The following is an 8,126-nucleotide window of genomic DNA, read 5'->3' on the forward strand; positions in this document are numbered from 1 at the left end:
TGATAAGAGCTCCCTGCTCCAACTCACATAATGTCTGCATGCACTTTTACGGAAAATTGGACAATGTGTTCAATAATGACTGCAATATTTAAGGGATAGGAAAAAACAAGGAAACTTCCTTGGTCACATCATTGGTGCCACTTCATTATGAGTGAGTTTTCAAGCCAGGGGTTTAATGGGATATGAGAAACAGGGCCTAGTAGAATGTCTGTTAGTTTTTTATTTGCAGGCATATAGTACATTGAGGTATTGCAGTATAATTTATCAACATTTTAAAAGAACCTTACACCGAGTCAAAGGTGATCTTTTTTTGCTCTTATTTTATTCTCGCTGCTCCCATGAGTATTTTTTTATTTTAAATCCACCATATGTTTCTACATATAAGGTTTTTAAATAGAGCTTGATTCTACCTGTCCATATTATTGCAGGCTTTCAGCCTGGCATACTCATCATATTAGGTTTAGGGTCCCAACAAAGCGGTACTCCTTGTCGCTGGCTGTTGGGCTCACATGAATTGGCCAATTTTTGCGCTAAGTACCTTAATTATTTAACATGTTTTCTACAGCTGTAATGCAGTTCCAATTTCATATATTTAATGTTTACATATTATACCATTTCAGAGTGTAGCTTTAGTTTGTTAGTTTTATAGACTGTCTCTCTTAGCTTGCACCTGTTCACACTTGTCTTTTTCTGTTTGGAAGTGCTGGTCAGTTTTTTGATATTTTTAGTTCCAGAAATATGGGCATTTATATTGTACTGCTACTGTTTATTGTCTTTACCAAGGGGGTGCCTAAAGCATTTATATTTACTGCTACTTTTTATCGACTTTACCAAAGGGGGTGCTTAAAGACACATCCCCAGAGAATCACACCACCCTCTTGGTAAAAAACATAAAGATCAGCACTACAAAAAAACGCCCATATCTCTAGAACCATATGGTGAATTCAAAGAAGAAGAAGAAAAAACAAACAAAAAGAAAATGGATTACTCAGGGGAATAGCAGGAATAAAATCAAAGCAAAAATTGGCCTCTTTTTAGTTGATGACAGGTCCTCTTTAAGCGATAATGAAGCTACCTAAATAAACAAGTCTTATTATGTAAGACTATAATATTAATAAAATGCTTAAAATAGAAATAAATATACAGAGTATTGTGGGAACCGTAACTACTAGTGCTGCATGAAAGATGATATTGCATTTTGCTAATTTATCTGGTGATCGGCGGCCTGTTTACACGGCAAGATTGTGAAACAAACGTTTTTAGCAATAGAATTATCTTACAGTGTAAATGCCCCTTTACTGTTTCAAAATTATAGCTAACATTTAATACTTTTGTCTCTGAAATGAGCCTCTGAAACAATGGCCATACAGATTATGTTAGTCTAGAACAGGACAGGGATGGGCAATTAATTTTCCCGAGGGGCCACATGAGAGACCATGACTGTTGTGGAGGGCCGAACCAATAGGCTGAAATTAATCCTGCTCAATATTAATACTAACTAACATATTAATTATAATTACTTATATTAATATTAATTGTGTCACTTAATATTGAGCAGAATTAAGTATGCTGACATCCCCCTATATTTTGTATGAGCCCGTACACAGCCCCCTATATACCGCATGAGCCCACACACAGCCCACTATATACCGTAAGAGCCCCAACATAGCCCCTTATCTACAGTATGAGACCCCACATAGCATCTCTAAATACAATATGAGCCCTCACACAGTCTCCTATATACAATATAAGCCCCCCACATAGCCTCCTATATACAGTGTGAGCCCTCACATATCCTCTCTACGTATATACAAGGTGAGCCACCACATAGCTTCTCAATAAACAATGAACCCCCACATAGCCTCCACTATACAGTGTGAGCCCCTGACATAGCCTCCTATGTATAGTATGAGCCCCCCACATAGCCTCCTACATACAGTATGAGCCCCTCACATAGTCTCCAATATACAGTATGAGGCCCCCATAGCCTCCATATATACAGAGAGCCCCATATAGCCTCCATAAATACAGTGTGAGCCCCACATAGCCTTCATATATATGGTGTGAGCCCCACATAGCCTCCAATATAAAGTGTGAACCCCACATAGCTTTCTATATACAGCATGAGCCCCCACATAGCCACCTATATACAGCATGAGCCTCCATATAGCCTCCTATATGCAATGTGAGCCCCCATATAACCACCTATGTACAATATGAGGCCCCACATAGCTTCTCTATATACAATGTGCCCCCACATAGCCCCTCTACATACAATATGAGCCCCCACATAGTCTCCAATGTACAGTATGAGCTCCCCACATAGTCTCCAATAAACAGTATGAGTCCCACATAGCCTCCTATATACAGTATGAGCTCCCCACATAGTCACCAATATACAGTATGAGCCCCACATAACCTCCATATATACAGTGTGAGCCCCACACACAGCCCTCTATATAATGTAAAAGCCCAAATACAGCCCTCTCTATACAATATGAGCCCCCACATAGTCTCCAATATACAGTATGAGCACCCACATAGCCTCCTATATACAGTATGAGCTTCCTACAGTCTCCAATATATAGTATGAGCCGTCATATAGCCTCCTATATACAGTATGACCTCCCACATAGTCTCCAATATACAATATGAGCCCCCACATAGCCTCCTATATACAGTATGAGCTCCCCAAATAGTCTCCAATATACAGTATGAGCCCCCACATAGCCTCCTATATACAGTATGAACTCCCCACATAGTCTTCAATATACAGTATGAGCACCCCACATAGTCTCCAATATACGGCATGAGCCTCACATAGCTTCCATATATACAGGGTGAGCCCCACACACAGCCCCCCTATATACTGTAAGAGCCCAAACACAGCCCTCTCTATACAATATGAACCCCCACATAGCCTCCTATATACAGTATGAGCCCCCACATAGTCTCCAGTATGCAGTTTGAGCCCTCCACAGTCTCCAATATACAGGTGAGCCCAATATAGCCTCCATATATACAGTGTGAGCCCCACTTACCCTCCATATATACAGTGTGAGCTTCACATAGCCTCCATATATATAGTGTGAGCCCCACATAGCCTCCATATATACAGTTTGAGCCCCACATAGCCTTCATATATACAGTGTGAGCTCCACATAGCCTCCTATATACAGTATGAGCCCCACATAGCCTCCATATATGCAGTGTGAGCCCCACATAGCCTCCATTTATACAGTTTGAGCCCCATATAGCCTTCATATATGCAGTGTGAGCCCCACATAGCCTCCTATATACAAAAAAATATCCCATACACATAAAAAAAAAACAACACATACTCACCTCACTCTCATTCCCCCGGCACTCTGCTCCTGTCTCCTGTACACTGAGTCTCAGCAGCAGCACGAGGAAATTACATCATCACGTCTGCTGTCTCTCATGTTGATTAGTGGAAGATGGAGCAAGCGGCCCAGTCCTCCACCATTATATTCACCTCTGTCTGCATCCTGAGGCTGCAGATAGCAGTGACAGTGGGTGGCGGCGGATGGACGGCGGGCAGGGGAGGGCACGGTGTGAAGCATGGGACATTGTTTCAACCCTTCAGCTGTCTTGGTCCACAGACCAATCTGGAACAGACAGAGGGCCGGATGTGGCTTGTGCCGCAGATTGCCTAGGTCTGGTCTAAGATATGGAATACTGGCCCCCATAAAATGCTCCATACGGTATACTGGCCCCCATATAACGCTCCATATAGAATACGGGACCACATATAACGCTCCATACAGAATACTGGCCCCCAGAAAATGCTCCGTACAGGATACTGGCCCCCATATAACGCTCCATACAGGATACTGGTCCCCTTATAATGCTCCATACAGGATACTGGCACCCATATAATGCTCCATGCAGGCTTTTCCCCCCACAAAATGCCCTATGCAGGCTGTTCCCCTCTTATAATGCCCCATGCAGGATGTCACCCCCCATTTAATACCCCATGCAGGATATCACTTCTCCCCCCCATATAATGCCCCATGCAGGATGTCACTTCCCCCCATATAATGCCCCATGCAGGATGTCCCTTTCCCCCCATACAATGCTCCACGCAGGATGTCCCTTCCCCTTCATATAATGCCCCATGCAGGATGTCATCCCTCCTCTTTATAATGCTCCATGCAGGATATCACCTCCCTCTCTTTATAATGTCCCATGCAGGATTTCACCCCCCTCTCTTTATAATGCCCCATGCAAGATATCACCCCCCTCTCTTTATAATGCCCCATGCAGGATATCACCCCCCCTCTTTATAATGCCCGATGCAGGATATCACCCCCCTCTCTTAATAATGCCCCATGTAGGATGTCACCCCCCCATATAATGCCCCATGCAGGATGTCACCCTCCCATATAATGGCCCATGCAGGATGTCACCTCTCCCCCCATATAATGCCCCATGTCACCCCCCAATATAATGCCCCATGCCTCCATACATTAAAAAAAAAATACTCACCTCACTCCTCCTCACCTGCTGCCGCTGCTTAGGTCCGGACTCAGCGTCACCTGCGTCTTCCCGCTCTGCGCTGCCTGATGGCTCAGGAGAGAGCATGGTGGAAAAATGCCACCTCACCCTCTGACCTGAGACGTCACAGGGAGCGCACAACAGGAAGACAGCGGATCTGTGGAGGCACGCGGAGAAGTAAGTATCTGGCTGCCGGGGCCCTGAGCAAGCGGGGGAGAAGGGCGGGCGCTGGCACTGCTGTCCTCCGCCTGCAGCCCGGCAGGGTGCCCGACCGCAAGTGGGCCCCCGCCTGCTCAGGGCCCAGGCACTTGCCCGTGTGTGCCAGGTGCTGACGCCGGCCCTGAACATCACACTGATAGGAATTCAGAGATTAATTTCCTGCTTTTCACCAATATGTAGTATTCAAGGTAGAGTTAGGAGAGTGGAAAGAGTAACTGATAATGATCACACTACAAACAATATTGTAAGAAGTAGATTTTTCTTCTAAAACAGTATGTGAAGTAGGTTAAAAAGTGTCGTTACTACAAGTCAACATACATGTTGGTAGGGTAAATCAAGGTGATAAGAACTACTAGAGATGGTCGAAGCTTTGGAAATTCAAATTCGCCAGCTTAGCTGAATTGGGACCAAACATTAGTTTTGAGGCGAATAAATTATCTTCGAATCTCTCTCTACTGAAAAACCCCTAATTCCACTGAAAAGGCATGTATAACACTTAGTCCACGGCCCCACTATCAGTATTTGGTCAATATTCGGTCAGTATTTTTTCTCAGGAGTGGGAGCCAAAACCTGATGAGGAACAATCAGATAAAAAGTGTAATAGAAACAAGTGCACCAATTCTGCATTTATCACCCACTCCTGAGAAAAAATACTGACCGAATACTGATCAAATACTGATAGTGGGATCTTAGAGGTCTACTAGGGCTGTAATGAACTCCTTTTGAGTTTTTTAAGACAAACATAGCTTTACTAATGTCTAAGTAACCTCAGTCTATCTGGCTATGGGAAAACATATGGTAATCAACAGCCTATTTAACAGCACATTGCACTGACAGAATCTTTGGCTACTTAAAAAGTAAAAATGACATAAAAATGCTGCAAAAGCCCATAATATAGCTGTGGTTTGTACTGTTGCCAACTTGGAATATTAAAATAGGTATGCAAAAAATGTATGTATAAAAGTGTTTTCAAATATTTTATTCATTTTAAAACTCTATTAACTGCCTCCGACAAAAATCTGTAACCAAGATTGCTACATTGGTTGGTAGGTGCACTCATGGAAAGGAATGTGCGGCACCAGACAGCACTATTGTTGTGGTGCATATGAATTGGACCATATCTATTTCTGCTTTATATATATTTTTTCGGTTTGAATTCTCCTCCCCCTTTAAGATAAACTTCACAGCTCTAAAAAAATGATATCACAAGATTTATACTCGCACAGAAAGTAAGCTGCGGCAATAGCTAGCACTATTGTTGTGCTGAGTACTCTTTTTAAATTTGCCAAGTAACGCAGTTATGCAAATACTTATCCTTCTTTTTGAATTTTTAATATGTATTTTTTCTTTTTAATTCTCCCCACTTTAACATAAATTTTGTATATCTAAATAACTATAGGTGCATCTCACTAAATTTGAATATCATCAAAAAGATAATTTATTTCAGTTCTTCAATACAAAAAGTGAAACTCATATATTATATAGAGTCATTACAAACAGAGTGATCTATTTCAAGTGTTTATTTCTGTTAATGTTGATGATTATGGCTTACAGCCAATGAAAACACAAAAGTCATTATTTCAGTAAATTAGAATACTTTATAACAACAGATTGAAAAATGTTTTTAAAATCTGAAAAGTTGGTCTACTGAAATGTATGTTCAGTAAATGCACTCAATACTTGGTCGGGGCTCCTTTTGCATCAATTACTGCATCAATGCGATGTGGCATGGAGGCGATCAGCTTGTGGCACTGCTGAGGTGTTGTGGAAGCCCAGGTTGTTTTGATAGCAGCCTTCAGCTCGTCTGTATTGTTGGGTCTGGTGTCTCTTATCTTCCTCTTGACAATGCCCCATAGATTCTCTGTGGGGTTAAGGTCAGGTGAGTTTGCTGGCCAATCAAGCACAGTGATACTGTTGTTTTTAAACCAGGTATTGGTACTTTTGGCAGTATGGACTGATGCCAAGTCTTGCTGGAGAATGAAATTTTCATCTCCAAAAAGATGTCGGCAGAGGGAGGCATGAAGGGCTGTAAAATTTCCTGGTAGACAGCTGCGCTGACTTTGGACTTGATAAAACACAGTGGACCTACACCAGCAGATGACATGACGCCCCAAACCATCACTGATTGTGGAAACTTCACACTAGACCTCAAGCAGCTTGGATTGTGTGCCTCTCCACTCTTCCTCCAGACTCTGGGACCTTGATTTCCAAATGAAAATTGGAACTCTGAGACCTTGTGGAGTGTGTCAATGACTGCCTTCTGGACATCTGTCAAGTCATCAGTCTTACCCATGATTGTGGAGCCTACTGAAACAGACTAAGGGACCTTTTTAAATGCTTAAGAAGCCTTTGGAGGTATATTTTTAATTATTTTAATTTACTGAAATCAAGACTTTTGTGTTTTCATTGGATGTAAGCCATAGTCATCAACATTAACAGAAATAAACACTTGAAATAGATTACTCTGTTTGTAATGACTCTATATAATATATGAATTTCACTTTTTTGTACTGAAGAACTGAAATAAAGTAACTTTTTGATGATATTCTAATTTAGTGAGATGCACCTGTATATTGCTAGGTAGGTACACGCACGGAGAATAAGCTTCGACAACAGCCAGAAGTATTATTGTGGTAGGTACTGTTGTTTAATTATCCTTCCCTAAACCTTACGATGCTACATTGCTAAGTAGCTACATGTAGACTCACGTTTGACAATGAACATGTGACAACAGCATGCAGCTTGTCGTGGGGTGTACGGTTGCTAAATTGGACTATTAAGTGGTTGGCCTCCTTTTGGGGCAGTTTTGTTTCACTTAAATGCATGTATTTTTGGGCTTAAAGGGACAACACAGAATGACTGGTCAAACTAAATTCCACCGCTCGGTGCTTCACGGTGGGGCCAATCATTTAAATACACCTTCCAACCTGCTTGTTTTCCCTCTATCGCCACCTCCCCTTCTTTGATTGACAGCTTTGTCTTCATAGAGCCAGAGAAGGAAGGAGATAGATTGAAAACAAGCAGGTGTGAAGGTGTATATAAGTGATTGGACCCGTCATGAAACACCAAGCGCCTGTACTTGGTTTAGGTTTGAACAATCATTCTTTGCTGACAGACCCTCTTTAAGACCGTTTTTATATTTGTATATCATTACAGATTTTGAACCGTTACAACTCATTGTTTTCCTGCACATTCACCTGTAATGTGTGTGTAATGTGTCTGCGGTCACAAATCAGCTGAGAGGGACTCAGAAAAAGACAGATAAAAAAGAGCTACACACTTTTATGTTAGACTGTCAGAATGAGCTCACTGATTGATTCTTAGGTAAAAAGGTCGGCTACTTTCTCTCATTAGTGCAGCTTTGTTAACAAACTGTCTTGCACTTCTCT

Source organism: Phyllobates terribilis, unplaced genomic scaffold (assembly GCF_046119375.1).
Source record: "Phyllobates terribilis strain yellow unplaced genomic scaffold, ASM4611937v1 Scaffold_5__5_contigs__length_657084704, whole genome shotgun sequence".
NCBI lineage: Eukaryota > Metazoa > Chordata > Amphibia > Anura > Dendrobatidae > Phyllobates > Phyllobates terribilis.